At 39.9% G+C, this 18,260-nt stretch overlaps 1 protein-coding gene and 1 pseudogene across 3 annotated transcripts in view; both read right to left on the bottom strand.

Moving 5' to 3' along the window:
- PIK3C2G (phosphatidylinositol-4-phosphate 3-kinase catalytic subunit type 2 gamma) overlaps positions 1–18,260 on the bottom strand; it is a 646,925-nt gene that overhangs the window by 95,393 nt on the left and 533,272 nt on the right. The window lies entirely within an intron of this gene.
- Positions 4,934–8,583, bottom strand: LOC139437065 (spectrin alpha chain, non-erythrocytic 1 pseudogene; annotated as a pseudogene).

The raw sequence follows: 18,260 nt of genomic DNA, 5'->3' as shown, positions 1-18,260 counted from the left end.
TAAAGAAAATTCCTTTTTCCTCAAATTCCATTAGATTTTCTAAAATATGTTTCAGTGTTGGTTATTTAGGCATATTTTTTTCAAATATGCAATGTGTCCTTTCAATATGGAATCTCATGTTTTCTCACTTTTCAAAAAACTTAAAAACTTTTCTTAAATTGTTTTTAAAATATTTGCTAAAAGAGTAAATATGAAATTTAGATTTTATTCAGTTTTATTACACTATTTGGGTTTTCTTTTTCAGGAACTCCAATCATATATATGCTGACACTCTTTACCTGTCTTCATTTCTTTTTTATTTTAACCTTTTTCCTCTTTTTTACCTTCTTTTTTCTTGAGACATTATAAGGCATTTGTTGTATTCACTTACTACTGTATTCCTTTTAATTGTTCTTGTTTAATTTATCATCTCTTTTATTTCTAATTCTTTCTTGGGTTGTATCACCACATTTCTGTCTTTTTGAACTTAATGGTGATTTATGTTGTTCTCTCATATTTTTACCATTTTCAAAATTTCTTTAAGCTTGGTTTGAAATGTTATATTTTAAATATGTTAGAATTTATTATTTGGGTGATTACGTCCTTCTGGCACAATTTCATTGTAGGGACATTATTTTGTATCTGATTACCCTTCATAATTTTATAGGACATTTAACCACGATCCTTTTTCCTTGCTCATTTTAATATGAAATTTGTATTCTTGAACTTTCAGGAAGGAATAGAGGTTTTTCAAGCAGGTAGAGCTCCCTTTCCTTTTGCTTCCTACTTTTTAAGCTATGCCTCATTTGTTGCCGTCTTCCCAATTTTATCAGGACTTTTGTTTTCCCTAGTTCCTATTTATCCCCATTTTCTGTTTGGCTTATACTCCCAGCAGCTTCTCCTCAGTGGGGGGCTTTACAATGTGGAAGAGAGCTTCTGCGTTTGACCTTTGAAAGGTTATAGATTGCTTTAGCCTTTTTGGATTTGCTACAGACTCCATGCTTTGCCCTGCATACTGGAATGGGCAAAATTCCCTCACAGTTTCTGCTGCTCTAAGTTTTCCAGTGTGTTCCTCTGGGATCTCTGGAACACCTGTTCTCAGGGCGATGAGAAGACTGTTGCTGTGCTTGTTCCTCTCATGCAGAAAGCTCCAGCACACACGTTGTCTAGCTGTTGGAGGCTTACCCCCTTGCAGTTTACGGTTTTGAATAAACCCTGCTTTGCTGTAGATACTGTCCTTAGTTTGTGGATTTTGCTATCTGTTTTACAAGGCTGTTCCAGAACATTCAAAACCGTGACTTTTAAAAATATACAATTCAAGCAACATAGAAAAACATATAGAATAAAAAGTCAAAGTGCTCTTCATCCTTCCTCCACCATCACCCTCCTCACCATAAATGACAACTGCTAACAGTTTGCTAGTATTCTTTTTCAGCTTTCTCTCTGTTTTTACATACACACAGGCACTGTATGTACTCTTAATATGTCAGGTGCTGTTCTAGTGTTTGGATAGCAATGAACAAAATAGACAAAAATTCCTATTCTTACAGAGCTTATATTATGTGCCAATTCAGACAATAATTAAACAAACAGGTAAATAGATATCATTTCAGATGGTACTTAGTGCTACAAAGGAAAATAAAAAAGGAAATGGGGAGAGCGTGTATGTGGATATGTAAGTGTTGCTATCAGAGGTAACCCGACCAAAAGAAGAGTGGAATGATTTAATGAAGACCTTAATCAGCTGAAAGAGCAGGTCATAGGAATTCTAGGCAGAAGCTCCCTGGTAGAGGAGTGACTGGAGTATTGAGTGGAAAATAAAGAAGAGAAGAATGGCTGAAACTGAGTGAAAGGAAGAAGGGAATCAGAGAGAGAGAGTGGGGCAAAAGTTTGTAAGGACGTTCATGTGAGTAAGATGGGAGTTGGAAAAATACAGGAGTCAAAAATCACAATTAGATGCAATGATGTAATTTATTTTGTTACTTTAGGAATATAATTTGGAAGAAAACACTTTATAGTACATGGTGCATAGCAGCTGTCTCCAAAGTACTTGCTGAATGAATGACCTTTCTAATTCAGAACATAGTTAAACCATATATTTTTTAAATGGCAATATAATATCTCAAAGTATAGATGTACAATGATTTGTTTAATCGGTTTTGTGTTTTTTAAATCCAAAGACCATCCTTTGGTTACTAATTTACCTTTGTCTAATACCAGGGATCTGTATATGCATAGGCCTGTTTCTGGACTCTTCATTCAATGTTTGTTGATTTGTACATCTTTGCACCAATACTACAGTATCTTAAATAACTAGAAAATTATCATATATCTTGAAATCATGAAGAACAAGTTCTTTTATCTTGTTCTTCTTCAAGTGGTTATTTACTATTCTTGGCTCTTGGTTTTCTCAAATATATTTTAGAATCAGCTTATCGAGTTAACACATACACAAAATAAATGTGTAGAGATTTTGATTAGTAGAGCTTTGTATCTACAAATCAGTTTGGGGAGAATTAACATCTCTACAGTATTGAGACACTCAACCCATAAATATGGTATGAATATCTTTTGTTGGATATAGTCCCAAGTAGGACACAATTTTGTAGGTAATATTATAGTGTTATATTTTTCTAAAATTTACTTTTAACTGTATTGATAATATATAAGAACAAACCCTTAACATTCATAAGCCTAACAATATAGCTATATATCCTTCTGAAATTTTTATGCACAAAGTTATGTAATGTGCAAAAAAATTTTTTTCCACCCTATTACACTTTGAAGACTTCTAATTCAAAGTTAAATGGAAGTAGTGATAGCAAACATTTTTTGTTTGTTCCTGATTACAAAGGGAAAATATTCAATGTGTCACCATTAAATATGCTTTCTGTATATTTTTCACTGTAGGCTACATACATTTTTTTTTCTGTTTCTAGAGAGGTTTTGCATTTTTAAAATGATTTTGGATTTTATCAACTGCGTTTTCTGTATCTATTGAGATGATGATGTTTCCCTTTTAATTTGTTAACTACTGTGTTTTCAAAGTTTATCTTGTAATCACTTATTTCACTGAATTTTTGTTTACCCTAACACATTTTTGCATCGATTCTCTGGGATTGTTCTTACTTATTGTTTTATCGCATTGGCAAATAACAATAAAACAAAACTTAAATAAAGAACTTTACTATCAAAATAGAAGGCATCATTACCTTTTTCCTAGCGTTAATGGGGATGTTTGTAATTTTCACCTTTAAAGTATGTTATCTAATTTCCCTTCTTTTCCTACCTTATTAAAATTTTCTAAGAAAAATGGATGCTGAGTATAATAAAGCACTACTACTTTTCTGAGTTGGCAGCTATCAAAGTTATATTATTAGCCTTTAAAAATTAATCTGCCATGTCCTCAATGTATCAATATAGTTCAACAATATAATTCAATGATCAGTAATTTTTCTCCTCAAATGTATAAAATTCTAACCCAGTTATATTGTTCTGGTATTAGACTTCTTTGCATAAATAACAAATTTTCCAATATTATACATTTTATGAATTGGGTTAAAAATTCCAGGGCGACAGCATGTACTAATTTTCTGAAGATCAATCTTAAGTTCTGATGTACTCTCCCTCACAAAATCTTAAGTATGTCTTTACCTTATTCTTACATTTCCCAACAATTAAGATGTAAGAAGACTGGCAATGAAGGATGAACAGGATAAGCTGGAAGTCTTTGGTCAGACCTTCTCTCAAATCTATCTCCTGTCTCTCAGGTCAAAGAATTAACATGTCAGACAAAAGAGTATTGTTAAATATTACCCAACTTGGTCCCTGAGAGTGGTAGGTTTCAGGTCTCTGTGAGGATCTGATTTATCCAAGTATCAGCTCCCTGATTTATTTACTATTTTATTATAGCATCGGCAGCATTGGGTTTAGGGGAATCTTTAAATTGCAGATCGGTAGGACCAAGTGGAAGGTCCTAGCTCTTAAATTTCCTAAGGGGAACCTCCAGGAATCTTTAATAGAGAATTCTAACTCTATGTACTGGGCAAATTCCTCAGGGAATATATGCCCTTCGGAAGGCACTGCATTAATTGCCTTATGCTAATTTTTTATCCTTAGAGAAAAGCAATAAAATTATTTTAGTAATAGGTAAGAAAAAAAACAAGAGAAGTCAATGCATACCAAAGATGACTTAACCTAGGAAGAAGTAACCAAAGAATTCCAACTCAGGTTTATCTGATTCCAAAGCCCTTTCTCTCATTGTGTATTGTCAGTAAAGAATAGTCTTTAACCTTTAAGAAAGAAAGAAACTAATAAATTTAATGTGGAATTCCCAGGCTGATCAAAAGCACTAAAGGCAATTATCCTTTCATTTATCCATAGAAATAATCTTAAGGAGACAAAGATTTAAGAGGTATTTCTAGCAGTCAGGGGACACTGTCCAAAGGATCCTATGATGAGCATAAATTCCTTAAGCCTCAGGTCCGATCTTAAAAATGTGTACAAATATTGTATACTTCAAAATATATGTGTCTTTTTATATAACGTAAATATTTTAATTGCTTATCTTCCAGAACAACCACTACATATCTTCAGAAACAACCTGTCTATTCATGTGTGAATGAGCAATTGAGTTCTATCAGTCTCAGAAAATTGGGTTGAAATAGGGAGCTCTGACAACTTTTCCGTGTGAGGTTCAGCATTTTTTTGGGGGGGAGGGTGAGAGTCAAGTCATTTATTTGTCTTTTATATGAAAACAGTAATTTAGGAGAGGGAGGGAGAACAAGAAGGGAACTAACCATCTAACTGCTTAGATTTTTCTGAAGGCAGAATGAGGGCAGCTGGCTTCAAAACATGGATCTGGGTCCGCATGGCAACATGGCAATTGTGATGGACCAGAATTGTTTTTCCCAAGTAGCGGACAGGTCACAGCCCTCACCGTCCACACAGGGCTTCATGGGGAGACACAGTAGTCTGCCTGTTCTCGAGTCAGGTTCTGATATAGCGCTTCCTTGGTCACAGAAGGCTTTCCTCAGAACTGAGGGCCTAGAAGTCACTCTTAATCTCCTCACCCGCCTTGAGGTTTTCAGTTTGATGGCTGGTCATGAAAACCACGCATTCTTGCAGGGAGACATGGCCATCCCTGTTTGGATCCCCAGTGTCCAGGATTGCCTCAAACTCAGGTTCGGGTTTCCCTTCCTCCATCATGGACAGGTCATAGCCCAGAGAGCACAGGCAGAACTTGACCTCCTTGTGGTTCAGTCTGCCAGAATTGTCCTCGTCAAAGTACTTAAACATCATGCTAAACTCTGAGGGCTTCCTCTGTCACACCTGTTGTGTTCCTGGCCTGGATCGCTACTCCAGGTTGTGCTGCATATGCATGCCCAGTTTGTGCAGCTAGGCCCATGCTGGGCTAAGCCCACTGTGCTGTGCTCAGTGTACCTGCTGTCCAGGATAAGTGTTTTTCTTCCATGGCATCACCAGGTCCTTAATCTTCTTGAGCTGAATTCTCATGGCTCAAATCTCTGGATGTTTGCATTGGATATCTTCAAGCTGGGATTCCAGGGTCCTTGATTCTTCCACCATTCAGAACCCATCAAGGAGATATTGTCTGGTCTCTTGGACCCATTGGTGGAATGTGTTGGCATGCTGGGCAATCTCCTGGCACAGCTCCCCCTGCCGGAACTGTTCCTTCTGCAGCTCCGGCTGCTATTCCTTGATGATTTTCTGCAGGTTCCTCCAGGTTTCCTCCAAGGTTTCCATGGTGAATCAGGTATAGGGGTTTGAGACCACACAGAAACTCCTGATTTGGCAGTCTAGCTCAGCCAGCTGGTTGGAGTCAGCTTGGGCTGAGCTGAGGGAGAAGCAGAAGGCCTCATGGGCCTCATGTAAGGTTTTGATTTATTCCAGGGAGTTGCAGCACCCTGGGTCTGTTAAATCCTGCTATACATTTTCAAACCAGCTATTGAAAGTGGAAGCCTTTTTAGCAAAGTTCAGGAAAATGTCCTCCACCTTGAGGAAATGACTCTGAGCCTCCAGCAGCTTCTTCTTCCTGGTGGCTGAGTTGGCCAGAAGCTGGTTCCATTTTTTCATGAAGGAGTCATGCTGGGACTCGATGGCCTTTGGCTGAATGTGCTTGCTGGTCAGCAGCTGATCTTTAAGGGCAGTGATGTTGGCTATGCCTTCCTGCTGGAAGGCCTGCAGGCCAGCATCAAAGGTTTCCTGTCTGGCAAGAAGATTCTGGACAGAATATAGATCTTGGCCTTAATCATCTGTCTTCAAGCTGTTCTCCTTTTCACCAATCGAAGATTCCACCTCATCAGTCTTCTAATTGAACTGAAGGAAGTCAGAATTTTATTAAGGTTAGTTTTCCTCTGAGCTTCCAGGTCTGCTACTTTTTCATATAAAGACCTTCATTTTTTAAGAGATGTTCTCTTCATGGTGATTATTATTCTTAATGAGGTCATGTCCATTAGTGCAAACATCACTCACATGGTCCTTGTGGACAATGAAGTCTGTCTCAAAAGTTTCATGTTTCTTCAGCAAGCCTGTATATTAGCAAGAGTGCCACCACAATCTTCACTGGTTACCAGGGTCATTTTCTCATTGACCCAGGCTTCTTCCTCTTGCATATTGGCTACAAACTACTGATACTCCAAGGATTCTTCTAGCCACTGACCCTGGACTGTTGCCAGCTGCTTTAGCTCTTTCCAGTGCTCTACAAATTGTGTCAGATGCTGCTGAATCTACTCCTTCCCAATAGTGTTTTCATCAGACAATTTCTTCCTGGGGTTCAAGATACCCTGAATTGCTGGCTCATGAGCAGGCAGTTCTGCCTCCAGCCATTTGTACTTTTTCCTCAGGTTCTGAAGTCTCAGCCATAATCCTCAGAACTCACAAACAGGTTCTTCTCCTTGGTTCAGGATTCCTCATCATCCATATCCCAGAAGAACTGGTATAGGCAATGGGATTCATTCTGTTTGGCTCACCAGGAAGCTGCCATGGTTTTGATCTTCTGAAAGCAACGTCAATGATGATCCACTTGTTCTTTACTTGGGAGATGGCAACATCACTGCTGGTCATCAGGTCCTTCAAGCGATCCTCATGGGTAGATGTGTCCACCTCCGGAAACTAGTGCTTTTTCAGCAGGTTGTTTGCTGTAATCTTCACATGCCAGAAGGCCTTCCACTTCAGAGAGCCAGAAGTCAAAGCCCTTGATTCCAAGGTTGAAGTTCTGCTGCCTACTGGCTGCTTTCAGTTTCTGGCTTTTTTCTGCTGATTTCTGCACTAGAAACTGCCACTGGTTAGCTAAAGCAGCCAGCCTAGCCTTGATAGCCTCTTCACTGCCAGCACAGGCCCCATGTTCAGTAAGGGAGTTTCCCATATTAATGACCCCATGGATTTGGTCTGCATTGGCATGCAGCTCTGCTTTGAGGGCCTGGTGCTTGCTCTGAATGCTGGTGGGATCCTTGTAGGCTCAGCACTCACTCTCTGTAATTTTTCCCCTCAATTTTACCCTCAATTTCATCTGCATCTCGGCTGAACAACTAAAGGGTTTGGGATCCTCTTACCTTCAACCTTTTCTCAATTATTGGCCTTTTAGATGTCACCACCTGTCCAAAATCTCATTGTGCAGACTAGAAATGTCTCTTTTAGCATAGTGACCAGCAGAGACGAGCTGGTCAGCAAGGAACTGCTGAGCAGCACTCTTCTCTTCCTGGACATTAATTGCTTTGCCAAAGTCCTCATGTTTTTTCAATCAGAGCTTCCACACTGTCCAAGGAGTCTCCTTTGTCTTCAGTGTTGAGGAAGGCCTCCCAGGAAGCTATCTAGTTCTCAGCCTGCGCACAGTCCCAATGAAACAGCTGCAGTTCAAGGCACTGATCCAACATCATCCTGGGTTCAACCCAGGCCGTCTCCAGATCTGCACATTCTCAATCTAGAATATCCAGTTTCACTTTGATCTCTGGGTTGGCATAGTGCCCATGAGCCAACAGCTGTTGCCCAAACTGATCAAATGCCTGGGAAGTGCCAGCCCTGGCATCAATTTCCGTCCGGTGTACTGGTGTTGCTCCAGCAAAACTTCAGCTCTGGGACATCTTTGGCTCACTTGCTGGAGGCCATCAATCCCCATAATCCATTGATCCAAGACAGGAGGTCCTGGAAATCTCTAAGGAAGCACTGCAGGTCATGGGAGTCACCCAGCTTGGCTTTGCGTTGGTCTGTATGTTTTCCCAGGCTGTTCCAGGCCTGGTTTAACTCCATGCATTCATCCTGTAGGTCCTCTGCTGACCCAGGATGGGACTGGATCAGGCACTCTGCTACTTCTCTAGGGGAATTTACCTTGTCGCCAAGAGCACAAAGTTCTGTCTTGAAGCCCTCGTGCTTGCGCTGCAGGGCTTGGACCCTGGCCAGATCATGGCCACAATTGTTTGTATTTAGAGCCTGACTCTTCTCTTCAATCCATTCTTTGGCTTCATCAGCATCTCTGTGGAATCTCTGTACTTCATGGGCACTGCCCAAGAGCTGGCTCCTCTTCTCAGCCAGCTGCTGCAGGGACTGCCGACATTCATTTAGCTCCTTGATGGAATCAAAGGTGGCCATGGTGTGAATCGTCACTAGCCAAGATTCTTTCGCTCAGAATAAACGCACATTTATATTAATGTATGACTACAAATGGCAAAAGATTTTCATTGCTTTATGAGCCACATCAGACTAACCATTGAGGAAGTTGAGTGCAGATTCTCAAGCAACACTCGATGGAAATTTCTACAAGATCATAGTTTTATTGAGAGTTCAAGTTGTTTATATTATTCAGCAGTTTGACATAATACCTGTTTCACTGGGTCAGTCTCTTTAATAGTTGCAGGGAAATATTTTTCCAAAGACTTTTTATGTGAAGGAATTTGCATGAAAATGTTATTTATGTTTCCACTGACACTTTAATTATATCATATATAAATGAAAGAAGAGTTTAAGTGGGTCACACACCCCATGAATAAATATCTTCTTCCAACCCTCATACTGCAGTAGGTAATTTCATTGCAGTAATTCTGGCAATTATTGTGCAATAAATACCTGAATTTTTTTTCTTATTTCAGGGAGGACAATGAATTAACAAAACTTTGTCACACTTGTTTTTTTTTTCCACAAAGAAAAAAAATATTTTTGTGTTGAGTTTGTAATCTCTAATGTATCTTACAAGAACTTTCTCATATGTTAGCCTAGAGCATCTAGGTAGTGAAGTATGCTATCAAAATAATTCTTATTTTGTTCAAAATCATTCTTTTTGTCCAAAATTTAAGATAGCGCAATAAGTATCCAAACTCACAAAACTCATAGCTTTCAAGCAAAAAAGTACCATTCCAAAGTGAATTCAATGGATAACTGTTTATATATTCCGAGTGCACAATTAAAAAAATTTTCCTATCTGTGCACTTCTATTTAAAACAACTCAAGATGTCTAATATTGTTAAAGGAGCATCTGATGATTTTGGTTGCACATGTATGTGACAATGTGAATGCACACATGTATGAACACAGAATTTAAACTTTACCTTCTAACTCTTCAAATAAAATGGGTACTTTAAATAAAAGGATATGTCATGGTAACCTAGCTTGAGAAAGATGGATCTAAGCATTTAGACATTTTTCTTACTATGTTCTTTCAACAAATCTGAAGATCCTAAAGTTAAAGAGCAGATTTATTTATCTAACATTATCAGGGCATTAGGAGTTCTATATGCAGGATTTTTCCTCATAATTTTGCAAATTCATATTCCTGGGAAAAGCATCCATTATGCTTTTTTAAAATGCTGAGCTCACTTATTACTTCTGTCTGTGATCTTAATATGCAGGAACCTCAATTTCTTCATCTATAAAACACAGCTGACATATAAACCAAGTTACTTTTCAGAATTGTTCAATTCAAATGAGGTAACATGAAAATCTTTGGAAATAGAATAATATTATGCAAATATCAGAAAACTTACCACCAAATAAATGAAGATACAAATCTATAGCCTAGTAAAATGGTAGCAAACTACACATAGAGGGATACCAGGGAAAAGTTATGTACAGATTTATGGTTCTACAGAAACTTATTGGTGGTAAACGCTTGAATTCCTACAAGAGAGATATTATATAGAAGGGGTTCTTAATAAGGGGTCCATGAGCTTGAATTGAAATTTTAAAAAACGATGATGTGTTGGTGTGGGTGTGATATATTTATTAAATAATACACTGTATAGTGTGGACTTAATAAGGGGTGCATGGTTTTCACCTGACTCGCAAAGGGGTCCATGCAACAAAAAGAGTTAAGAACCTGTTATATAGGGTTAAAACAAGAGGCAACTTTAGAGTCTCTTGCTTTCTTATTTTTCTTTCTTTTTTTTTTTGCTTCATAGTTTTAAAACTGGCTTGAAAAAAGCACAACTAAAGGTCTGTTATTTTCAAGTTGAAGCTTCAAGTTTTCAGAATCTGTGCTACAAGGCCAGGGAGTCTTATGTAAATGTCAGCATAGGCACTTACCTCTGCAAACATACAAGAATTTCAGGCTCCATGGCCTTGACTAAGAATAATTAATTCTTACAACTTTTCATGGAGCTCACCTTACAAAAATTAGCCAAACCAGAGCAAATGGAATGAACCAACTAAGACAGGGCTGATGAATTGGTTTCATTGTCCATGAAGTGGTATGCCAGTAAAATAAATGATATTTTAGATTTCTATACCCTCAAAAAACCAGGTTACACTAACTGATATTAAAAATGAAATCTGGGAGTGGATGTGGCACAAGTGACTGAGCTCCTGCCTCCCAAATGGGAGGTCCCGGTTTGGATCCAGGTGCCTCCCAAAATAAAAAAACAAAGAACCATGAGCAAAACAAATGAAAAAACCAACACAGGGAAGTCAATATGGATCTGTGGTTGAGCTCTGCTTTCCCACATATGAGGTCCTGGGTTCAATCCCTGGCCCCTGGCCCTGGCCCCTGGCCCCTAAAAAAAAAAAAAAAAGCAAAGCAAGAAAATAAATCTCAATATGATAATGGAGAAAATCAACATTGATTAAATGGTGCTATAATTAAGCTAATGAAATCTTTGAAATATGAAAAAAATTTTTGAAAGAGGAAATTATGTCAGTCTAGTTTCTTGCTAAATCACTGGAGCATGGCATCTTTGCAATGCACAGGGTTGGGAACACCAGTGAGGATTAACTGATGCACAGAGCTATTGTAAAGATGGCTGATGCTGTGAAATAGCACTATCTGGACCATTCCATTTTTAAAGTAATTTCTGGCACTCTTGGTGGGTACATTAAACTTTTTAATTGCTTTTAACCTTTAGACTGATAGTCTCCTGACTAGTTCAAAATATCTTTTTAAAAAACATTTAATATCAAAGGTATATCCTAACTTGATATTTAAGCAAATTTTCTCTGAATCTTACAGTACTTAAAAAGAGAGACTCTCCTATTGCAGAGATTTTGAACAGCAATTAAACTATGAACCATCAAATTGAGTGTGACTGGGCCATGCAAATTAGGAAGTGCAGGTATTATAGTTGTTAGACTTGCTGTTTATATAAAGGAGTTTATAAAGTCAATAGAATTCAAACTATTTCTTATAATTAAATTGAAAAAATAATGGGAGACTTTCACAACAGAAGATATTTCACTCATTTTAATTTGCTTTGAATCTGCTTTCCTAATTTAGGGAAAGTTGGATGGCATATTTGTTAATCTCTTTTTTTTTGTTCTTGTGTTTATTTCTGCAAGTATCAATGGTTAAGCTTACAGAAAGGAAACCTTTGACTCTTATTTGTACAATGATCCATGAGATGACAATTTGCAAAGTACTAAAAAAGTACCAAGAAAATTTAATGATAAAAGAACCCAGAGGGAAGTGGACTTGGCCCAATGGATAGGGCATCCGTCTACCACATGGGAGGTCTGCGGTTCAAACCCCGGGGCCTCCTTGACCCGTGTGGAGCTGGCCCCTGTGCAGTGCTGATGCGCGCAAGGAGTGCCCTGCCACGCAGGGGTGTCCCCCGCGTAGGGAGCCCCACATGCAAGGAGTGCGCCCCGTAAGGAGAGGGGCCCAGTGCGAAAGAAAGTGCAGCCTGCTCAAGAATGGTGCTGCACACACAGAGAGCTGACACAGTAAGATGATGCAACAAAAAGAACCAGATTCCCAGTGCTACTGATAAGGACAGAAGCAGTCACAGGGGAACACACAGTAAATGGACACAGAGAGCAGACAACTGGGGGGGCAGGGGGAAGAGGAGAGAAATAAATGAAAAAAAAAAAATTAAAAAAAAAAAAAGGAACCCAGAAATTGGCACCTCTGTCCAATTTTGGAGCCCAGCCAGATCTAGGGCATGAAACCATGTTTTGATACATCTGAAGATGAAGAGTCTTATCCTACCCCTGAGACAAACTTAAGAGGGAGTGAGAGGAACCCTGGGAATTTTTGGCTCTGTGTCTGCACACTCTGGGTGGCTCAGAGACTGCCTCCTGCGGCCCAGACGTAGAAAACAGGTGAGTCTCCCTGGGTGTCATCAGCACCGACAGCTGCTTCTGAGTTGTGCTTGTTGGGACAACCCTTGGGCCTGCTCTGCCCAATGACCATCCTAACTAAGACTGCTCACTCTACAGCGCACAGTTGAGAGAAGAAGCTCCAGGCTGCTGTTCGTGAAGGGGTGGCCACTGCCAGGAAGGAAGAAGGGCGGTGGAGGGCACGGAGGCCCTGCATGGAGGACCCTGACTTCCAGGGACAGCGGCAACCAGTCCAGTCAATTAGGCTGCCTTTCTCTGGAATTTATACCAGAGAAGACTGGCCATGGGTAAAGAGAAGTAGGATGTAATAAGCAAGAGAGCAGCAGGCCAGAATGTCTAAATTTCCAATAGAAAATAGCCAGGCCCTCTCGGTTTCTGGGGATTTCTGCTTACAATTTGAGTCCATGTATATCCTTTATCCTGAAGATACCAGGAAAAAAAAATCTCTGGTTCTTGCTACCAAAATATCTAACTAATGCAAAAAAGAAAAAAAAGGTTGTGTGTGTGTGTGGACATTTTGGGTTTTTGCTTTGCTGCAAACTGGCTTCAGACTTATTGAAATACAGGAGAACTTATACTCATTAAACCACACGATCTGTGTGGAAGAATAAGTGGCAAATCTGGGAATACACGGGAAATTTTCTCTCATACTTTTGGAGGAGAAAACGGATGAAGCGGAAAGCACAATCTCTATGTGGGAGGGGAGGTAGGCGGGACGTTTAATGAGCTAGTCTGGTCTGTGAAGAGGTTATCTACTTCTAAGAACAGCAACCTCGAGGTTTGAGAGTGACTGAAAATTCTGAAATAAACTGTTTGGGCAGCATTTTAGGGGATGGGTGGCTCTGTCGCCTAGCAGAGGGCTCGGCAGGGAGCATCAGTTTGCGGGGGACTGAGTCCCAACACCTTCTTGGTTCTCACTGAATGGTTCTTGGCTGTAAAGGAGAGTGGAAATGAAAACAGGAAGCAGAGAGAGAAGTGGATAGCCATGTGATCAACCTTTGTAGCTAGCAAACCTATTCTATTTTCGTTTTTTTCCTTACCACCATGAATAGTAATACAATTTTTAATGCCACACAGTGTGCGGCATCCCCTGAGGCTCTTATGATCAGCTTTTAACCCAGAATATGTATGCCCAGGAGCAAGGCAGGGTCCTGCATTGAGTGCTCCCTTGGAAAGACAGGAAAAGCCATTGCTTTTTTCCAGTCTCTACACGGAGTCAAGAGGCAGGCTCTTAGGGCTCACACTGTAATCAGGACTTGGGCACTTAAGGAACCACGCAAGCGTCATCTCAGATGACTTAGTCCTCGCTCATGACACATCGGTGGGCTTGGCAGTAGTGAGGAAGGAGTGGAGGGGGCTTGGCTTTTTCTTGTCTTTAATTTACCTGTAACTTAGTGGCGATAGCAGAAGAAAAAGTAGCATAAAACACTTTGAGCCCATCAGAACAAAGAGAACTAAGAATTTAAGCTATACAGGAGGCTCTCATGTATATATTAAAGTTAATGACACTCATTGTAGCACAAAGACTAACCCTGGATGCATTATAAAGCTCAGATCGTTTTTTGGTGAATTTTGTGGTCTGAGGTCTACACTTCAAGCCTCTCCTTCTTAAGCTTTCAGATCTATATGATGTCAGAAAAATATACCCCTTAAGACAGCATTATTTTCAAAGAAAAGTAAACCAATGTACACACATTTTAACATGTATTTGAATGACCGGATTCAAATACCACTTAAATGGTATTTGCCACTTAAAGCTGCATCACTGCTTTTCACTAACATAGGCTTCTTTTATAAACATACTTTGTTTAACTATGATGATGGAATCACTGTATAATTGGGTTTGGAAACATAAATGTCTAAATAATAGCATTATCTTAAGAAGTAACTTTTTTGAATAATAAAGAATCACAGTCATAATCAATTGAGTATTTCTTGAACACAGTTCTCCACAGTGCTGGGTGGAATGTGTGATAGCAAGATCCACAAAATAGTTATCTGCTGACCAAGGAATTTAGAGAAGAGTTGCAAAGACAAGCTAAATACACATTAGATCATATCTAAAAATAAAGGTATGTAATTGAGAGTTTAAGATAAAATATTTCACTGAGAGAGGCTCTTTGAGGTTAAAGTGAGCGAGTCTCATGGGAGATTAGTTGGAGGAGAAAAGGGAAAAGAAATAGGCTTGAGACATTGGGAGTGGGCCAAAACAGCAAAAGAAAGGAAGGTGGCTGCCAGTGAGGTCCTGGTCGAATCATCTCCCCAGGGTCTTTTCGGGCATCAGTTCAAGTTGATCCCAAGGCAAGCCCTGGGGTGGCTTGGAGGTTAGAGTGATGTGGGCTATGGGTTGGAGGGTCTTTGTCTCTTCAGAGATAACCTAAGCTGTTTGACTTGTGGGTGTAGAACAGTAAAAGGCTGCAGTCCTGCCCTTAGTAACAATGGCAACTACACCAGTCCCAGGAAACAGTTCAAGAATGCAAGGTCTATAAACTTTAAGTATTTAGGGGAAATGCAAACCAAATATGTTAAAAGCTTATCTAGAATGTCTGGAGTCCACCCAAAAAGCTTACCTAAGATGTGAAAGACAGATATGCTAATTGAAGCCTATTGAGAACTGAAACAAAGGGACCATTTGGCCTTTCCTCTCTGTATAAAAAACATTTGAAAATCTTGTTCTGGGCTCGGGATTCAAACAGAAAGCTCCTGAGTCCAGCCGGCCATAAATAAACCATTTTTCCTTCTCAAAATCATTCCTGAGTCCTGGCCTCTCTATATGCAAATAATTGAACCTCTCTCAAATTCTACAACAAGAGTACTGGGAAGGGGTTTTTGTCCTCTGCTGAGGCTTGGGCTATTAAGAATATGAGGAGTATCATCTGAGAAAGGGTGAAATGATATACCTTGGTCAAACTGCAGCCAATGAGGGCTCTGGGGACCAGACAACTGGTTCCCCAGTTGGAGACAACTGTGGCCCCAATTATAAAGCAGCACTCAGCAAAGGGTCTGCATGTGGAGGAGGAGAAGCTGACCCAAACCCTGCAGCATGGCCGCCGGGGTGTAAATCTTGGTTCTGGCTCTTGCTGGCTATGTCCTGGGGCAAATTGCTGAACTGCCCTGGGGCCTTGTTTTCCTACTTAAAAATGTGGATAAAAATAGTGATTATTTTATAGGGGTGTTATGAGAATTAAATCAGTAACTATATGGAAAGCTCTTAGAACTGGGCTTAATGTAAGAAGCAATGTACTAAATGTCAGCCATCTATGTATATATGTCCTTTAGTTCTTAATGGTTGATGCTTATATAATATTATATTTTATATTAATTAAACTTTAATATATTTTAAGAGGAATTGGTCTTGTTTCATATTCAGATATTCTTGGAAATGGAAAGACAACCCTTGCTTTATCTGAGAGAATTCAACCATTTTGTTAAGGTGATACACAGGGCTGTGTAATTCAGTACAAAAATTTACATGTTCTGCAGAATTACAGAAGAAAATAAGATCTCCGGTATGGGAATAGTCAGAGATGATTTTGTGGAGGAGGTTACTAGTTGTTCAGGGTTTCAAGGGATAAGTAGGATTAAAAAGTTGGATCAGACTCCCCCTCTATGGGAGTATTCCTGGGGAGGTTTGAAATGCAAGTTAAATGGACAAAGCAGGCATGAATGTATAAAGAGTTTTCCTTAGACAATGATCCTCTCCATAAAAGAATTCGTTTGGGAATGATGGATAAATCTTGATAAAGACAATGAGATTCTAAAGTCCTACAAAGTAAGAGGTAAGAAATGGCAAGGCAAGGAAAGTTATTGAACAAAGAAATGATGTGTTCTAGTTGGAGGACTTTTAAGTCTGCAGTGGAGAATACACTCTTTATGACAAAATTGTAGTAAAAAGTTTAAATAGCAGAAAATACTAAAACGATGAAGTCTTGCTCACTGCCAGGAAGGTATTGGCTTCAACTCTACTTCCCACAATGTTAGTTCATGTCCTCTTGAATGGGAAAGGGAGATGAGCCACCCTGTGCACGCTTATCCTTTTCTAAGGTCCTGCTCTTCACAGATAGAGGTGCGCCAGGGGAAGCAAGGGTGTGGGGAGGGATGGGACCCTGGCTGATGAATGAAATCTACAGATGCTTTTCGGATGGCCAGGGCCTGAGAGACCTTTCTGTCATCAAACCAATTGTATACTTTTTTCCTTTTTTAAGTGGTAGGAGGGACTCTTAGTAAACTTGCTCTGTCCAAGCAATGGGGCATCTTAAACCCATTCGCTAGGGTCCAACTGATGTGGGCTATGGGTGGGAGACTCTTTGTCTCTTCAGAGATAACCTAAACTGTCTGTTACTTGTGGGTGTGGGATGATGAAAGGTTGCAGTACTGCTCTTGGTGAGCAGGAGATAGTTTAATGATGCAAGGTCTATAAACGTTTAAGTATTCAGGGGAAATGCAAAGCAAATATGCTAAAAGCTTATCGAATGCCTGAGGTCCATGCTAAAAGCTTACTAAGATGTGGAAATATATGCTAATTCAAGCCTATTGAGAACTGAAAGAAAAGGACCATTTGGCCTTTCCTCTCTGTATAAAAGGGCCTAAAAAATCTTGTTCGGGGCTCGGGATTCAAACAGAAAGTTCCCGAGTCTGGCCGGCCGTCAATAAACCATTTTTCCTTCTCTAAATCCTTCCTGAGTCCTGGCCTCTCTATACTCTAGTAATTGAACTTCTCTCAAATTCTACAACATTTTTGGCGACCGCGAAGGGACAACAAACGAAGGCCAGAGACGGTAGCATTTTGCTGCCCCTTCCAAATCCCCGAGGAAGCCGGGAGGACTCAGGTGAACCCCAAATCTGGGCGCCCCTGGATTAAATTTAATCCAGAAAAGATGTGGGCTCCACCAGAATCTTCCCGACAAAAATCGAGGGCAATGGAAGGTCTGAAGAGAAAGATTCTGGGAACAAAAAAGAACTCCGAACATGGAAGAAGGTAAGACTCCCCGGGTGAGCACAGTCTGGAAGGTCCTAGCTTTAATTGCTAGGAAGGGGAGGCTGATCACCTCCCGAGAGAACCCTAGTAGCTCCAGAAAATTGGGGGGAAGCCGTTCTCTCTAGGCTTGGGAAAAGGAGAAAAACCGGGGAAAGGCCCTGGTGTTTTGGGTTTGTCTAACTGCATGTTAGAATCTGGTACTAGTCTTATATCCACTAAAGGAGTGGAGTCTTGATTTTAATAGGAAGGGTTATTTATAGGTTCAAGTCCTAATGTCCTGGAAATTGGTCTAGATTAAAAAAAACAAAACTTGGTTACAGGAAAATGGATCGGCTTTTCTGGTGGAGCTTGGTCTGGGTGTAAAGTTTAAACAGTGGAAAAAGTTTAGCTGAAATCTTTTGTTATGGTGCTAAATTGTGAATGAATTTGCTTTATACCAAATGTTAAGTGTTCTGAGGTTTGTGATGGCTGTGGGGGCAGCCATGGTGAAAATATATATAAACTTGTGGGTCAGATTAGTGACCTTTGTGCTTCTGTCTGTGTCAGCTCAATGTTAGTGTTGGAGTTGTGTCTTTATGTAAAGTAGAATTACAGCTGAGCTGGAGCCCTCCCTTGCCATTGGCAAGGGGGTGAAATGATTATGGGGCAAAACTGAGGAGTCTGAATGTTTGCGGAGTCTAGATGTTTGTGCATGCTCTGCTGTCTTGTCTCTGGTCTGGCCCTTTGCCGGGTCTTGGAGGCCATCTGT

This window comes from Dasypus novemcinctus, chromosome 20, assembly GCF_030445035.2.
Source record: "Dasypus novemcinctus isolate mDasNov1 chromosome 20, mDasNov1.1.hap2, whole genome shotgun sequence".
NCBI classification, from domain to species: domain Eukaryota; kingdom Metazoa; phylum Chordata; class Mammalia; order Cingulata; family Dasypodidae; genus Dasypus; species Dasypus novemcinctus.
This window is presented reverse-complemented; position numbering and strand designations above follow the sequence as displayed.